This window comes from Mauremys reevesii, linkage group 2 (assembly GCF_016161935.1).
Source record: "Mauremys reevesii isolate NIE-2019 linkage group 2, ASM1616193v1, whole genome shotgun sequence".
Taxonomy (NCBI): Eukaryota; Metazoa; Chordata; order Testudines; family Geoemydidae; genus Mauremys; species Mauremys reevesii.
Genome location: NC_052624.1, coordinates 93,126,916 through 93,145,896, shown reverse-complemented (window position 1 = coordinate 93,145,896; position 18,981 = coordinate 93,126,916). Strand labels below are relative to the sequence as shown.

The following is an 18,981-nucleotide window of genomic DNA, read 5'->3' as shown; positions in this document are numbered from 1 at the left end:
AGGCACAGATCCTGTGGAAGCCTTCTGTAGGGGGCAAATTTCACCTTAATGTAACTATATGTGTATGTTAAGTCTGTAGCTCAAAATTCAAGTCATTTTTAATTTTTCAATGTTAAAACTTTTATTTTCAGTTGCTATTTTTTTAACCAATTGAACCCTCCTTTCTCTGGTAATATAGCAACGTGAATAATCCAAATTCAAGTACTTAATTCAACAACTGTACCCTCTTTTTCTGTCCTGCAAATTTCAATGAACAATTAACAAACCTCTCAAAATTCTCAATTACTGAAAATTATTTGCAAAAAAATTCCTACATGAGATGTAAATTAGTTGCTAGACATCCCTTGTGAGTATCTGGCATGTGAAATTTTAGATGTGGTTAATTTTGTTTGGACTCCAAAGTCACATGGTATTGTTCCTGTTCCCTAACTGAAAGGGTGCAATTCTTAGCATCCAGTACAAATACTCACATTTGTGTGTTCAAATCTTGCTGTCCAGGAACAGTCTCCTAGAGCTAGATTGGGAGTAGGCCCTGAACAGTTACACAGAGGGTGAGCAAAAGGTTTCCCCCATTTACACAACTGCCCACAATAATATGCTCCAAGGAACACAGAACTACTTGTTCCTGCTTCCTACTCACTGGCCTGGGAGCTTGGAAGGGATGGGTCAAGAAGGGATGCAGGGGCGGCTCTATTTATTTTGCCACCCCAAGCATGGCTGGTCACACGGATTCGGTGGCATGCCTGTGGGAGATCCGCTGGTCCCGCACCTTCGGCGTACCTGCCGCCAAATTGCCGCGGAAGACGCAGGACCAGCCTGACTGCTGCCCTCACGGCGACCGGCAGGCCGCCCCCCACAGCTTGTCGCCCAGGCACGCACTTGGTGCGCTGGTGCCTGGAGCCACCCCTGAGGGATGGGACAAGGCCCCACCCAGCATCTGCACCAGCCCATTGAGCAGGGCCAGCTAACACAGAGTCTTACACCACATCTCATCCACATGAAAGGCTCAGTCTCCTTGAAGCATCATCTCTTTCAGTGCTCCTCCTTCATAGTACAGTCTCACACCACCCCCTACAAGGCCCATTATTTAAAATCCCGTTTGTCCTTAATATTATGTTTGCTTAGAATTCAGTATTTCACAATCCATCAGTGATCTTCCAGAAAACACCATCCTGGCCACTATGGATGTAGACACCCTCTACACCAACATTCCACACGAAGATGGACTACAAGCCATCAGGAACAGTATCCCCCATAATGTCATGGCTAACCCGGTGGCTGAACTTTGCGACTTTGTCCTCACCCACAACTATTTCACATTTGGGAACAATGTATACCTTCAAGTCAGCAGCACTGCTGTGGGTACCCGCATGGCCCCATGGTATGCCAACATTTTATGACTGACTTAGAACAACGCTTCCTTAGCTCTCGTCCCCTAATGCCCCTACTCTACTTGTGCTACATTGATAACATCTTCATCATCTGGACTCATGGAAAAAGAAGCCCTTGAGGAATTCCACCATGATTTCAAGAATTTCCATCCCACCATCAACCTCAGCCTAGACCAATCCACACAAGCAGTCCATTTCCTTGACACTACTGCGCTAATAAGTGATGGTCACATAAACACCACCCTATACCGGAAACCTACTGACCGCTATACTTACCTACATGCCTCCAGCTTCCATCCAGGACACATCACACAATCCATTGTCTACAGCCAAGCACTAAGATACAACCGCATTTGCTCCAATCCGTCAGACAGAGACAAACACCTACAAGATCTCTATCAAGCATTCTTAAAACTACAATACCCACCTGCTGAAGTGAAAAAACAGATTGACAGAGTCAGAAGAGTACCCAGAAGTCACCTACTACAAGACAAGCCCAAAAAAGAAAATAACAGAACGCCACTAGCCTTTACCTTCAGCCCCCAACTAAAACCTCTCCAGTGCATCATCAAAGATCTACAACCTATCCTGAAAGATGATCCCTCACTCTCACAGCTCTTGGGAGACAGACCTGTCCTCGCTTACAGACCCCCAACCTGAAGCAAATACTCACCAGTAACCACACACCACAGAACAAAAACACTAACCCAGGAACTTATCCTTGCAACAAAGCCGCATGCCAACTCTGTCCACATATCTATTCAAGTGACACTATCATAGGACCTAATCACATCAGGCACACCATCAGGGGCTCATTCACCTGCACATCTACCAATGTGATATACGCCATCATGTGCCAGCAATGCCGCTCTGCCATGTACATTGGCCAAACCAAACAGTCTCTACACAAAAGAATAAATGGACACAAATCTGACATCAGGAATCATAACATTCAAAAACCAGTAGGAGAACACTTCAGCCTCTCTGGCCATTCAGTAACAGATTTAAAGGTGGCAATTTTGCAACAGAAAAGCTTTAAAAAACAGACTCCAAGGAGAAAGTGCTGAACTTGAATTGATATGCAAACTAGATACCATCAATTTAGGCTTAAATAGAGACTGGGAATGACTGAGCCATTACACACATTGAATCTATTTCCCCCGTGTTAAGTATCTTGTCAAACTGTCTGAAATGGGCTATCTTGATTATCACTACAAAAGTTTTTTTTCTCCTGCTGACAACAGCTCATCTTAATTAATTAGCCTCTTAGAGTTGGTTGGGCAACTCCCACCTTTTCATGTTCTCTGTATGTATATATATCTCCTCACTATATGTTCCATTCTATGTGTCTGATGAAGTGGGCTGTAGCCCACGAAAGCTTATGCTCAAATAAATTTGTTAGTCTCTAAGGTGCCACAAGTACTCCTGTTCTTTTCGCAGATACAGACCAACACGGCTGCTACTCTGAAAACTATTTCTACAAACATTCCTCCCAAATAGCTTGCTGAAAACAAACACTAAAGGGGCAAGGGAATTTGGTGTTTATTTGAATGAATATTTTTTCACTGAATGGCAGCCTCCAAAATATCTGAGAGATTCTATTAGCAACATTGGAGGCTTGCAGAAACGGATGCAGAAAAAAGAATCCAGAAACTTCCATTTCAAATGCCTGCTCCGTTTCATGTGAAACTGGCAGTACAATCGTTTAATCCCTCCAGTACTTCAGTGGAAAAATCACAGCATGCAGCTGGATGCAACATCCAAGGCCGCCCCTTCTTGTGTTTTTTCCATTTCTGGCAGCGGACTGTCATACATACAGCATCTGTCCATTTCTACAGACCATAGCTGTACATTCAATTGTACTAAAAGGGTAAAAGAAAAGGGAAAAAAAGAAAGAGCAGTTCAAAGAACCATGAAAAGCCAGGACTCCTAGAATGCTGCAGGTGTGGAACACCAGATCACAGCTAGCTATCCATGCCGCAGGAAAGACTAAAATTAGTTGCAGAATTCTCATATCTGTCAACTTCTACTGGAATGACACCTGAATTACAAGAGTTTGATTATGCTACCATCAAAGGTTCTATAAAAGTGATCCTCAGTCTGGTTCATGACCCTGAGATTTGTGGGTAGGAGGGGGAGGAATAGCTATCCTTCAGGAAAAGGCATTATTATTAATACAGCAGCATGAACGTGAGTTAACCAGACACAGAATACTGTATTCAAGACATATATGTATGGATAAAGCATAATTTTCCTTTTCATGTGACAGGCACATTTATTCTAATAAATATCCAAATGTCATATAGTCCAATAAAAAAACTCCTTTTGTGTATGGTGGAGCTTTGACACACTTGAGAATTATGTTCAATAACTTGTAGGAACGTTATAAAAAGAAAAACAAGTAGAGAAGAGGTCCTTAAAAACTTGTTAATTTGAGAAAATTTGCCAAAATTTCCAGTTATTCTAGTAGCAACTAGAGAGGCTCCAACTAAAATATTATCCTTGTTGTCTGAGGCACTGTGCAAACACATAGCAAGAGACAGCCTCTGCACTGGAGAGTTTACAGTCTAAATAGATGAGACAGACAAAAGGGAGGGAGAAAGGAAATAGGATTATCCCGTTTTACAAATGAGGAAATGAGACGCAGAGAGAGTAAGAGACTTGCCCAAGGTCATGCAGGAAGTGTGTGGCAGAGCTGGGAACCGAGCCCAGATCTTGGTCCAATACCATAACCACATGACCACCCACCCTCCCTAATGTCCACAGCATTCATATTATTTCCTATAGCAACAAGAGGGAAGTAACAAAGAAATTCTGCAGATGCTGAAGTAACTGTATTTATTTTATCTTAAGGAAAAGTGGCAACTATTTCAGTGCTACAACTCCAGTAAATGACGAGGAAGATAAAAACGGCAACCAAGTGCCAAAAACACATGGATGTCTGACTGGTTATTGTGCCATGTTTTGGTGGTGGTGCAAAGTTTAAAAAAATCAGATCCCACTATATCTTTAATACTAAAAATGTAACTGATGAGTTAACAGATTTCACTTGCTGGTAGAACTTTGTAAGGCTCTAAATAATCCAAGTTAGATCAAAATAAACTAAAGCTAATGCAATGACAGCCTCCTGTTTAGTGTCCATATACAGATCCAGCAGCACTCTAAATCACATACCCACTTTTTGCAGAGAAATCAGAGTATGCATGTTACTTTCTGCTCAGAGTTGTTGGCTGAATGTGTTTCTGCAAACTTTAAAACTTATCCCACTGCCGTAGGATAATGAATAACAAATAATACATTTTATTTATGTAGTGCCTATCTGCCAATGGCATTCTTGGCACTTCACATAAAAACAAACATACAGATTAAAGAGACAAAGAGTCACACATGATTAAAAACAGACAGCCAATTAAATGCAATTTAAAATAAACATGTAGCCATTGTGCCATGGCGAAGGACTTTAAAAGGTTTTAAAACTTGATTTAAAATTCCATGATTTTTCTTAAATCAAGAGGAAACACAGGGCTGCAGCAATTAAGATGCAACTACTACCCACTCTGCTGCTAGACTGGCTGAAATAACCAGATACTCTTTGACCTTAGACCGATATAGGAAACCTAAAGCTCAGAGAGGTAACCAGAAATCAGTCCATGAGGGAGTTGGAAATTGTGTATCTATGCTGGGTAAAAATGGTACCTTCTCACTCAACAGATCTGCACCTTGTGTATAGGCTGATCATACCAACTGACTTCAATGATGAACTAAGCTTGTACTATTTTTTTACTGCTGTTACTTCAGCAGAGACAATACAGCTAAGGGTATGTCTTCTCTACTGGCACCTGGGCCTGAGCACCCGGTTAGCCTAGCTCAAAGCTCAGGTATGAACAGCTATGCTGCAAAGTCATACCTGAGTTACTGTGTCTTCACTGGTGCCACCCTCACCCATGCATGTCACTAGGACTTCTGGGGACATTCCCAGGTTCTTTGTGCTGCGGTAAGATGAGCTGCTCTGAGATTCTTTCCCGGCGAAGACCTACCCTAAGAAGGTGTGTGCTGGAGCTCTTCTTTATTATGCATCATTCGCAGAATTGGTTAACTAAGTGACAACTGACAAGCCAAATTCTGCCCTCAGTTACGTATATTGTAAACAGTGGGTGTGCAGATGTGTAACTGAGGGCAGAATTTGAAGGCAATTGGGCTACACAGGGGCCTGGAGAATCCTTATCATTTGTGAAAATGTGATAGAAGCAAAGATTCCAGATTGACATTCAGGACCCACTTTCAGCTTAAAGGCTGCCAGTTAGGAAAAAAAAATCTTTTTACTTCTAAATGGAGCATATTTGAATAAGCCACAATAAAAACAGAACCACGCAATGCCATTTTTATAATTTTCAGAGTAGAACAACACTTCAAATGTTCAAAACTAAAATCTTAAAATCAATCTATGATCAGCCAAGTAGCCAGTAGAGTGAACAAATACCTGTTCCCATAGTAGATAAAAAATTGCACAAATGTTATCAAACAGAATAGCCAGTTGGAATATGGACAAATGGTCAGGGACGTTGTTTTCCACCAGTTGTAGCTTTAACAAAGCCCTTTTGTACATCTCAGTAACCAAATTTACAATGTTGACTGGTCTTTAGCAATTCACTATGATTTGGGTACAGGATTCAGAAATGCATGTCTATCATACATTTTTCATGGGGATGAAAAAAAGAATCCACTCTACTGCCTGAAACCTAAAGGTTTGTAAAGAGGACATAAAGGATCACTATTCTCCCATTACTCAAATAACTACAAAATCCCATAAATTAGCTAATTCACCAGTGCTAAGTGGAAAAAGAAGAACTAATATTTTACTCAGAAATAACCCTGGGTGGTTGCCTTGAGTAACCCAAGGTCTTCAGAGCACTATCTTTCCTGTGTTTGCAAAGCCACTGAGTTTGTTTTAACTACTGAAAGTTAAACAAACCCGATCCTCAAGCCCAAGCAAAAGGTGAACTCTTATTTCTTTGACAAACTGGGAAATTCTTTTCAGTACCATGGTGTTTTGGGGCCTCCCCCCTTCATTGCATTTCCAATATACTCTCATTAGTAAACTGTAAAGGAAGGACATTAAGTTCCTCTGAAAATAAACTTTCTAAACAGAAAAAAAGGAAAACAAACAATCTGAAAAACAAAATCAATCAGTCCACAGAAAATAGGTTGGTAATGAAATAGGACAATTACTACTATGTTTGCTCATTCCTACCAAGACTTGTACATAGCCAACACTTTGGTAAAAACTTTAAGAAGGAACTAGAGATTCACTTCTTGATAAGAAGTATTACCATAGGTACCTGAAGTATAATAAAATAGTAATAAATAATATTTTATACCTCTATAATGTCCTCCATCCAAGACTCATGTTGTCAAATAACTGTAGTTGGATTTAAAAGGTGGCTGGATAATTTGATGAGCAATCACAACATTGTGGGTCAAATTTCAAGGGAGATTGAGCGGGATCTCTTTTTGAGAATGCAAATATTTTCATGCATATTTTTGAGAACTATCACTGAACACAGAGATGCTGGATTCTATCACTTGTACACGTAGGTGAGAGACTGCATACTTGTCAATCTCAGCGGAACAAATGGGACTTGTGTGTAAAAGTGAAGGAATGTGTGTGTGTATGTGTGTGTGTGCGCGCAGAAATGTACCTGTTCAGGTACTTGCACATGCAAAGCTGCAAACACAGAAAAGGAGAGTGAGTTTTGAATATCAGATCCTAAGAATTGTGCACACTAAGAAAAGGGTAATCAAATATCATGTCAGGGGGTCAGAGATGATCACAAAATGGATCAAGAAGGGATTCTCTCCTCTCACCTTCCCAAAAAACTATAGTAGTATATACCTGGCAAACTCCTGTGAAAGGAACTGTCACTTTCCTCTGGATCATGAGTTATGGGTCACTGTCAGAGGCACGATATCAGACTCGATGGAATACTGGCACAGTGTGATGTAACAAACCATAGTTCTGATGAACTAATACTGGCTCTCACTAACATTGGTGTAAATGGTGTTAAACGTACTGTGAGATCAGAATCAGGATGCTTATTTTCTTAAAAAGAACAAGTTTACTTTTTCACGGGGGGGGTGGAGGTGGGGAAATATTATAGACCAAGAAAAAGATTTAAATTAGGAAACCCATACACACTTCCTGGAGCGATCCCAAAGTATGTCTGGTGCAGGGAGCTTTTACTTCCTTTTTCTAGCCTTCTAGTCCCTGTGGATTAGGATGGGCAACAAACTATTTTGTTTTTTAATGGAGGGTGTTGAACTGAAGAACTTAACCATGAAGACCAGCTTCTTATTCTTTTCAACTAATAATTGTACCCACTTAAGAGGCATCAAAGGGGCACTGTGGGGAGGGAGAGGGGAGCAGTAAAAAAAAAAGGAGAGAAGGAGAAATATATCCCCTTTCTTTTCTGAAAATCACCAATGCTTCAGAAGTACTTGGTTGTTGTACTGAATCACCTCTTGGTAGCTAGACATAGTTGCCAAAAAGGGCTGCTCACTGGAGTGATTAAAAAGTGACTCTTTTGTAACTAAGCTTTGAACTATTTAATCTGTCTCCCAACAGAAACAAATGAGCAAAGGGCAGGGGCTATTTCAAATAAATGAAGACAAAGGAAAAGATCAGCATAGGGGGATTGGGTCACTTGCCTCAGTCAGTAAATGTATCTCATAATCACATGTCAGCTCATAACGGGAGGTAGGGATCCCCCTACCCGACCCCCAGCAACCTCTGTGAGGGAAACAGAGAAGAGAATGTAATTGTTTCCCTTCTCATTGTCCTTGTTGCTAAGCCATGATGCCAACCACATGCTGATTATCTCTTGTGTTACATAAAGTGCTCTCCTATGGTGCCAATTGCCTGCCGTGTTGTCTGTATCCTGTCACATAAAGCGCTATCCTGTATTGCCATGTGCTGTGCCAAAGAGCTATTCTCTGCTACCATGCTCCCTGTCTTCAAAGCTCAAATGCTCTTTGTTTCTCCGTCTGCCTCTGCCCACATCTTAGCAGCCGCTTAATGATTCAAAGCAAACAGGGCAACTTCTCAAGAGTGATTTTTCAGTAATGCTGAGAAATGAGGAAGAACAGAAAATAATTATTGTTTGGTTGCAGGGGAGGGTGGGGTGGGAAGGGGAGGAAGGGAGCTGTAAGAAAAGACCTATTAAAGGCAGAGCCATTGCATGGCCCTTATAATCTAGATAACTATGATACTAGCAGTTCTGTATCATTTAAGGACCATTCTGAAGATAGCATAACAGCTACCCCAGCATTAAACAAAACCTGTTCACAGATCAGCCATTCTAGTTGACCCATGAGCCTGCCATATCAGCAAAATGACACAGGAGTGTTGATATGTTATGGGAATAAGAGCATCATCCAAGAAAGAACACATCTAGAAGCCCATTTCACCTGACTGTAGGCGAAGAGCCAATTCACACAGTACAGTATAATGGAAACTGCTCTTTTGGGTGACCTAGAGAGAATGAGACTTTAAATCAGCTGCTCTGGCACTACCGTTTCTGGCAACTTAAAATGGCAAGTCAGATGAGTGTGTGTTAATCCATCTCATGCACACAAAGACAAAAGTTAGGCAAGTTGATTCCCAGTTGAGGAGGGGAAGTGGAGAAATCACATGATCAATTATTATTTTTGGTGAGGCCGTACAAAATCAGCTTTCATCTTACAATATCTTCCAGAGCCCTCGCCCTCTTCCATAGGGCTTAGCGTGCACTGAGAGAAGACTGGCCCCCTACAATGCTAGGCTGGGGGGTTGGGTTTACTGCTTGTATTAACATGTTGGGGGGTATTTTGGCAAATCTTTCAATCTATAATTAAATGTGTCTTTAAAGTATTAAACCAGACTGTTTTTATTTTTAAAAATATTCACATCTGGATTGGAGTTTGTATGCCAAGTTTCAGCCTGATGGAGTTTCAAAGAGCTGCAATAGCAAACCCAAAAATCAGGGGTGGAAATGGACATGCCAACTCAAACTTAATGACAGAGGTGATATGTTAAAATTCTGGGCCCCAGAAATCCTGGCCCCACTGAAGAGGATGGCAAAACTCCCATACACATTAATGGGGCCAGAATTTCACCCCTGGGGACAGATCCGCAGCTGGTGTTAATTGTCATGGAAGTCAGCATCCCCGGATATCTAATTAAGGAAATGTAGGGTGAAATCCTGGCTCCACTGAAGTCCATGAAAGTTTTATCATTCTCTTCAGTGGGGCCCAGATTTCACTGATAATCCACATATTGCAGGTACCACTGTAAATATCAGTCCCCTTGCAGTTATACATTTGGCTTAGAACCCAAAAGAGGCTAAAAAAAAAACCCAACCCTCTTAATACCATCTTTTCACACCACTAGTCTTATGGCTCTTAGCAAGAGCTATTGCTATTAATGAATCCAATAATCCTGAAAACAAAGAGCTGAGATCTGCATTCCCTACTCATCCAATAATTCCTACTGATATCAATAGAAGCTTTAACTTGCACAGAGAATTTGGGCTTTGATTGAAAGGAGGTACATTAAGGTTCAAACACCATTTGTAAAAAAAACAAAACAAAAAACAAAAAAAACAAAAAACACTGTGTAACCTTGCATTTCCATGGTGAGTAGATGAGATGGACCAGCACAGAAATATTGCCATGAAGGCCCTGATCCAAAGCCAGGTGAAATCAATGGGAGACTTCAGCAAGTTTTGGATCGAGCCCAAATTGCTCAAATGTTTATATTTCACATACTACCGCTTAGAATAATCCAAAGAAATATAGAGGGTTTGGAGCAGTTTATCAGAAAAAAATATATTCCAATAATACATAGTAGCTTCACGGTGCATAAATACCATGCCAATGACTTTTTAAGTGGAACTAATATAACAAATCTGTCTTTTGCAGATAAGCTTTTTAGAACCAGTGAATCGGAGAAACTTAAGGCTGGAATGTACCACAAGAAGTTATTAAGTCCAGACCCCTGCACTGTGGCAAGATCAAGTAAATCTGGACCATCTCTGACAGAGATTTGGCTAACCTATTTTTTTTAATTTCCAATGAGAGCTTAACTATCCTTATAGTTATAATTTTTCCCTAATATCTAACCTGAATCTCCCATGCTGAAGATTAAGCCCATTGCTTCTTGACTTACATATTGTTGGCGCACAATTGACAACCATCCTCTTTATAACAGTCCTTAACATAATTGAAGATTGTTATCAGGTCCCGCTCGGGCTTCTTTTCTCAAGACTAAACATGCCAAGTTATTTTAACCTCTCCTCAGAGGTCAGGTTTTCAAAACCTTTTATCATTTATGGTGCTCTCCTCTGGACACTTTTCAATTTGTCCACCTCTTTCCTAAAGTGTGGCACCCAGAACGGGAAACAGTACTACAGCTGAGGCCTCACCAGGACCGAGTAGTGCGGGACAAATATCTCCCATCTTATACGCAACACTCCTGTTGATATACCCCAAAATGATATTAGCCTTTTTTGCAGCTGCATCACATTGCTGACTCATGTTCAATTTGTGATCCACTATAACCCCCAGATCCTTTTCAGCAGTACTACCGTCTAGCCAATTATTCCCCATTTTGTAGTTGAGCATTTGATTTTTCCTTCCCAAGTGAAGTACTTTGCACTTGTCTTTATTGAATTCATATCAGCTCTCCAGTTTGTCCAGGTTGTTTTGAATTCTAATCCTGTTTTCCAAAACACTTGGAAAATTGCTTTTCCTGTATGGAATACTGTGTCGTGATATACTATACATTCTTCATTCCTCCTTCTATCACATCCCATGAGTCAAAGGTAGAATGCAAAAAGAATTCCTGAAATACTATCCCCAATAAACTACTACTAACCATTATAATTCAATGTGGGCATATAAACTGCACTTTAAAGAAAATTGAATTTGTTAAAAAATTAAAGCTAACCCAATGTTACTTTGAACAACGGTCTGGCTGATTGTTTTCAGATTTCCAGTATAAAATAGGCTTTTTGTTTTATATGTTATATACCCTCTGAGGAAAGGAGTTGTACCTCGAAACATATGGGCATTCAAAAATTTTATTTTTAAACACAATACACTATGTCTATAAAACTTTGCTTGTAAGCCAAGGAATTTATAAAAGGTGCATAACAGCAAAGCTTAGAGAAGGCTATTGGAATAGAAGCCTTGGGATAAAGATGAGGAGAAGTCATATTAATTAACTGAATTAAATATGAAGAGCACTTCCAAATGAAAATTCCTTTACTTTGGAAAAATGTCTGTATTTTAATTTGATGTCATTTAACAGCTGTCTGTTAATTCTGAGCAGGTGTTAAAATGCTTGACAAGACAGACCATACATTGTAAATGAATGTTTATGTTGAGGAGTAGCCATATCATTTTAACAATCTGCTACATGGTGTTTCTATTTTATTTTACTGCTGCACCATATTACACAAGGACCACAGAGACGATCAGTCCTACAAGGATTTTAAGAAATACTTTAATACAAAACTTTTTTTAAAAAAGCACATGCTCTACTAGCATCCGACGAAGTGGGTATTCACCCACGAAAGCTCATGCTCCAATACGTCTGTTAGTCTATAAGGTGCCACAGGACTCTTTGCTGCTTTTACAGATCCAGACTAACACGGCTACCCCTCCGATGCTCTACTAGAACAACAAGCATACACACTTTTTGTTTTACACTACAGTACCATCTGAAGAGAAAGGTTATTAGCTATTCTCTGTTCTTATAGCATAAGCCATGAGAGAGTGTGCATTAGTAAGATGCGGTGCATGTCGGGTGTGTTTAAGCTTTGTGTCTGCAACTGCTTGTGAAAGCCTGCTAATGCATACCCTTGAGTACTAGGGTATTAGCATTAGAGTCTGACTCACTTAATTTTACATTTTAAAAAAATGTAAGTACACAGTTTTGTGTGGGTTTATGCAACATGTTCTTCCAGTATGAAACGATATGAGCAAACAAGTGGTGAAAGAGTACAGCTGTCTTTTCACTAATATTTCTAATATCTTTCTTTGTGAGTTAATTTTTTCAAAAACTTTAATGACTTCCTGATTGGTCACTTTCCCCACTGCCTTTAGCCCCAGAAGTTTTACTTCTCCTTCAGCAATAGTTGTTTGTGACTCAGTGACTGAGTCATTCAATATAGCATTTCATTAGAATTTGAGTTAAAAGTGCTGAAAGGACCACAAACTGCAGCTGAAATGTAAGCCTGACATGTTGGCCAGGGGCACAGCTAATGTCACTTTCCCCTACAGCTCTCACTCTCCCCCATTCTCTGACACAACTGACTCATTTCATCCCTTCGGAATGTCTCCCACATGCACACACTTAACATGCTGGGGCAGCAGGAATTGTTTCTGTGTGTTTCAGTGAAAATGCCCAAGCTGGACAAAGCTGTGATGGACACAAAAAGGCCCAACCAAGTCAATCAGAATGTGGCTTCAAACCATCAGAATCCACAGCTGGATTCTGATTAGCTATATGTCTTCTTTTTGTTCTGATGTTTCAGGTTTATTAAGCAAGTAATGTATGGCCACCATATTCCTGACCATAGTAGTTAAATACTAATACAGTAACTCCTCACTTAAAGTCATCCCGCTTAACATTGTTTTGTTGTTACGCTGCTGATCAATTAGGGAGCATACTCATTTAAAGTTGTGCATGCTCCACTCTTACGTTGTTTGGCTGCCTGCTTTCTCCACAGCTGGCAGCCTCCCTACGGCCCCCTCGCCCCAGCGCCTCCCACCCGTCGGCAGACTCTGCAGATCAGCGCTTTCCCCCTTCTCCCCGTGGCAATCAGCTGGCTTGCAGCATTTTGGAGGCAGAAGGGAGGGGGAGGAGTGAGGACGCAGCATGCAGGCTCCCCCTCCCTCCCCTGCCTCCTGAACGCAGCAAGCCAGCTGATTGCCCCAGGCAGGAGGGAGGGGGGAGGAGCGAGGACTTGGCATGCAGGCTCCCACTCCCTCCTGCCAGCGGCAATCAGCTGGCTTGCAGTGTTCAGGAGGCAGGGGAGGGAGTGGGGAGGCGCGCCGAGTCTTCACTCCTCCCCACCTCTTCTGCCCTGGGCAATCAGCTGGCTTTCTGCGTTCGGGAGGCGGGGAGGGAGGGGGAGCCTATGCGCCGAGTCCTCACTCCTTCCCCCTCCCTCCTGCTTCCAAAATGCCGCAAGCCAGCTGATTGCCCTGGGCAGGAGGGAGCTGGGAGGAGCGAGGACTCGGTGCGCCTCCACTCCCTGTCCTGCTGGCGGCAATCAGCTGGCTTGCGGCGTTTTGGAGGCAGGAGGGTGGGGAGGAGCGAGGACTCGGCACGCAGGCTCCCCCTGCCTCCCGAATGCGGCAAGCCAGCTGATTGCCCCAGCAGAAGGGAGGGGGAGGAGCGAGGATTTGGCACGCAGGCGCTCCTTCCCTCCCCTGCCTCCCAAAAGCCACAAGCCAGCTGATTGCCCCAGGCAGAAGGGAGGGGGGAGGAGCGAGGACTCGGCGCACCTCCCCCCTCCCTCTCCTACACGGCAATCAGCTGGGTTGGCATTTAGATGGGAGGGGAGGGAGAGGGGAGGAGCCAGGACGCAGTGAGCAAAGTAAAGGGGGAGGAAATGGGGAGGAGAAGAGGTGGGTCAAGGGTGGGGGCTTGGGGGAAGGAGTGGAGTGGCCAGGCTGAAGGTTGAACCCCCGGCCTCTGGTGCTTGCAGAGTAGGGGAAGCTGCCCTGGAACCTAATGCCCCCTATTTACATTAATTCTTATGGGGAAATTGGATTCGCTTAACATTGTTTCACTTAAAGTCGCATTTTTCAGGAACATAACTGCAACGTTAAGTGAGGAATTACTGTACGTTCTAAGAGAGTAAACCTTAGGGGTAATTTTTTTCTGCATTGATTCATTTCCTGTGCACCACTTAGGTGCTGCAAGGAGAGTGGACACTGGTCCTCTGCGGCATTTCAAATGCCACCCTTCTTGCAGTCCCTGAAGCAGGTGGAGGGGGTGTAGCTGGAGCGCAATGTTCTCTAGCAACACACAGATTGTCCAGATAGGTAGACACTCAAAAGTCTATTTTCATACACAAATATCTAGTGTGCATGTACAATGAAATTAATTGCACAGGTAGTCTGTGTGTACAATCCTGCACACATTTTTACAAACGGCCTTAGACTTCTCTAGTTTTGAAAATCAGCCCCGCAAGTAAAACTAATACACTAGACAAATAGTAGTTGTATAGGAAATAAACTATAATTAAAACAGAATACAATGAACTATTTTTCACTGCTTTTTAGGCTTACTTCCCTAGAGCTACAAAACGAGCTTCTAATGAGCTTTGGATAATCACATAAATAGAAAACCTAACGTTGCAATGCTTGATCGTGATCTCAACTACTTAGATATGTTTTGTATTATGCCACAAAACAGTGGTTTGTTCATGAAATGGAACAAAATTTCATGTGTTACTTGTACTTTGGCCTTAGGCATGCATGTGTTGAAACTGTAATCCCCAGTGCATTTCAGAATATGTTTAGACAACCTAAGTTGCTCTGTGAAAGCCACCCAAAAGGAAAACCCCTATTCCATTAAAAACACAAATTACCAAAAGCTAAATGTTTAAGTGTAGCCTCCAGTATAGAAAGAAAGATTTCCAATACACTGCTTATTTTCCCAGTTTAAAAAAAAGGTAGATGATGATGCATTCAGACACCATACAGGAAAGCTGCAAATTAGTTAAAGGCTGATCCACTGCATACACATTATATTATACTGTCCAAAAGAAACAAAATATTCTCTGCCAAGACAGGAAATCTCTCCACTAAAATGTCATTGCACGTGACTATACTGATGTGTCCAAACACAGAGATGGGTCTTTCTCTAAGGTACACAACAGGCACATTCTCTTTTTCCTTGTGGGGAGGTTGAGACCAAAAGCCATAGGTGAAAGGTGCTAAAAATCAAATAATTCTTTTCTCCTGTGTAATTTATTTACAGATATTATAGACCCTGGTATCACAGACATTAATGGTGTTATCCTCACAATACCCCAGTGAGGTAGAAAATAACTTTCTATTGATGAGAAACTGAGGCATAGAGAGACAAAGTCACTTGCCCAGAGTTGCATAGAGAGTTTGTGGCAGTCGGGAATGGGACCCAAATCCCCTGAGTTCCAGTCCACTGTTTTAAATACAAGAACATCCTCCCAACCAATATTAGCTTAACAGATGATAGATAATAAATTTATACTACTACTTGCCAGCCTAAGATTTTATTTGCAGGAGTTTAGGAGACAATTCTGCAGCCTGAGAAGAATGTTATCTGCAGAGATCGACCCAGAACTGGATGTGAACTTCACCCAAAAGTCTGTGATTGTTCAGGTCCACCTGTTCTTCATGATAACTTTAATTGAAACTAACTCATCTTATATTCATTTATGAATTTCCATCAATGAAAAATAAGATTCAACCGCACTTAACTCTTACCCCAAACAAAACAAGTACTAAAGAAATTACATTCTGTACAAATGCTTGGACTAATTTCTTTTGCCGGTGCTCTGAGCGATTCCCTTTGGTGAAAATGCATTTCACAGTACAAACACCTTTTTGCACTGCTTACGTGAGCATCAACATTTTATTTGAAATTCATTGAAAGAGATGGCACAATTGACAAATTACAATCTGATCATGAATGAAGATTTGGTGACCACACAAGCAACCAATAAAGCTGGAAGCAAAAGAGTTACTCTAGAGAAAAGTTCCTCCACCCATTAAAAAAAAGTTCACTAGCCCTTCACAGAGTATTTTATTACATTATATTAGTAACAAGGCATGGTATTAATTAATTCATGAAAAATAAGAAAAGTTACTATGAGAAGTTCCACTGTATTTTACAATGAGAAAGGTAAAAAGATAAAGAGGAAAAAAATTGAAAATGTCACTTGGGGCTATACACATGGGGCCTGATTCTCATTTACATTAAGACTCCTTTTATACAGCGCTCTCTGTGTAAAAGGATATTTCATGTAACTTATGCTGATTTCAAGGCCCTACACAGAGCCAGAGTGATGCCTTAGTATAAATTAAAATCTGGTCCATAATGTGAACACTACTAGAAGTCAGAACTTTTTTACCATTTAGAAAATTAGTTGCACCCAGTATAAAATACAAAATATGCACGTGGTAAACACATTGGACCAAAATCAGATCTGATGTAATCACACACGAGCCCAATTACTTCAAAAGGGACCAGTTGTAGAATACAGTATGACTTAGCATGAGGCCACATGGCAGAATCTGACTCTCACTGAGCAGCTATGTTAATTTAAATGGGATTGAGTTGTAAAATATTATTCAATATGAGTAAGTGAGGTAGATTTGGGCCATCAATAATCTCCTGAAATAGCTATCAGGAGAGCCATCTCTGGCATTAAAGGAATAGAAACTGCACCCCAAGAGAAGTAAAAAAGAAGAGGGGATGCTGCAATTCTGAAATGCCACATCATAGCAAGACTGACTATCATCAACAAGACAAGAGAGAAAAGAGAAGTCTAATATCCCATCCACCAATGTTTTCTTTCTGGAAACAGGAATGACTTAAAATCAAAATATAATAATTATAATACAAAATATGCTGATATTACTTAGTTCTGCCATGAGTGCAGGGGACTGGACTAGATGACCTCTTGTGATCTCTTCCAGTCCTACAGTTCTATGATTCTATGAAAACTAGAAATGGACTTTCTGACACATTCACATCCAACCCCAGATTCTGACAAACGTGTAGCACAGCGGTTCTTCCATTGTGATCTACAGAGCACATTTGGTCCCCAGAACACTTACAGGTGGCGTGCAAAGTCCGGCACCTCCTTCCAGTTTCTATTTGAGAGTCTACACACCAGTAGAATACTCTGGAAAAAGGTGAAGGCAGCATAGCAGCCTCTATAATGTTATTGGCCGCTATCAAACACACACTTCTGGACTAGATGGGCCACTGCCTCTTCTGATATGGCAATTACTGTGCTCACATAAGAAGGAAATAAAAAGGTGCAGACAGTGTGGAGAAAGGAGAAGGAGCCAACAGCCAGGAGAGAGCCAGCTGAATCAGGGGATGGAAGAAAAAGATTAATCAGCATGGGCAGAGAGAGGAAGACTAGGAAATCATAGACAAGGGGACGACAATACGATTTCACATACTGTTCTGCTATTAACCACTGAAACGCTATTGCTTTCCTCTTGTGGTTAAAAATGACAGTTTTCTTTAACTCTTCAAATTACCTCTGCTCCACCTTCCAACTATACTGAGTTTCAAGGATCATTAACGGTAGTGCTTTTGGAAAATACAAAATGAAGTAGTTGTACAAATGATGGGATGCAGAGACAGACAGGAGAAAGCAGCTACAATTTACTTTAGTTTTTTGTCTTTTTTTAAACCAGGACTCCACATAGACTCTAGGATCACCTGTGGGTGACACAGATGTCTCATTAGTTGAAGACTGGTAGCCTGAACCAAAATGCCAAAGAGACTGAATCAAACAAGCCACAGGTCAGCAAGAATGGAAGAAAAAATGAGGTGCAAGAAAAGCTATGTCAGACAAACGTATGGAATCTCCAAATGAGCCACATCCAGGGCCGGTGCAAGTACTAGGCAAACTAGGCGGCCGCCTAGGGTGCCAAGATTTGGGGGGCGCTGAAAAGCAGTGCCTAAAAATAGGACCAGATAGCAATCAAGACGCAGGCTGCAGATCGCAGACTGTAGGGAGGATGTAGATAAGAACCACGCTCCCAATGAATTGCTCTCCTGCCATTTAGACAGCCAGCGATTAGGGAAGTCCTTTGATTAGATCGCAGACTATAGGGAGGACATGTGTGATAAGAACCACGCTCCCAATGAAGTGCTCTCCGACTCCTGCCATTTAGAAAGCCAGCAAAGTCCTTTGATTGTGAATCGATAATTGTACAGATATTGCTGTGTTGGTAGGTACATTATTACAGTACTAGCTCCTCTGTCTTGTAGATTGCACAGCAGCAGCCAGAAAGAGAGTGGAGCAGCTTGTGGCGAGAAGTGTAAGACCCCCCCACTGGGGCTGAGCTATGCTGTCAGTGCGGTGCAGCCGGGGCCGACTTGCACATGGCATGCTCAGAGAGCGGGCTTCAAGATTTCCAGGGCAGAGGCTCTGCTCCCTGGGGAGAGAAGGGAGGGACGCCGCAGCTGGCAGCTCTGCAGGCTCTCTTGCGTGGAGAGGCAGCTAAGCCGCTTTAACCCACCTTCCTGCACCCCAGCTTCCTATCCTCCTGTCCCGACCCTGCTTTGGTGTGAGGGCCAAGCACTCTCTGCCTTCACAGTCCTGCCTGCCCCCCCCCCCCCCGCTGGAGCGAGAGCAGGACGCACTCATGAAGGCAAAGCAGGCCACACACTCCCATTGCCCTGTTGCAAGTGCACTTGGCCCGCTGCTCCGGCATGCCAGGGACTGGAGAGGATAGTGCCCATTTCACCTTGCGGCTCTTTGAATCCTACCCCGCCCGCCGCCCCCCTTCACACCCAAACCAAGTCTGC

General features: G+C 42.1%; 1 protein-coding gene and 1 long non-coding RNA gene across 18 annotated transcripts in view; both read right to left on the bottom strand.

The window, feature by feature from the left end:
* LOC120398459 overlaps positions 1-7,371 on the bottom strand; it is a 38,085-nt gene extending 30,714 nt beyond the window's left edge. For all 9 annotated transcript variants that reach the window (XR_005594449.1, XR_005594445.1, XR_005594450.1 and 6 more), the window contains exon 1: positions 7,285-7,371. This is a non-coding gene — a long non-coding RNA (uncharacterized LOC120398459). The remainder of the gene's footprint in view (positions 1-7,284) is intronic.
* SUGCT (succinyl-CoA:glutarate-CoA transferase) overlaps positions 1-18,981 on the bottom strand; it is a 658,579-nt gene that overhangs the window by 320,659 nt on the left and 318,939 nt on the right. The gene's annotated exons all lie outside the window — the stretch shown is intronic.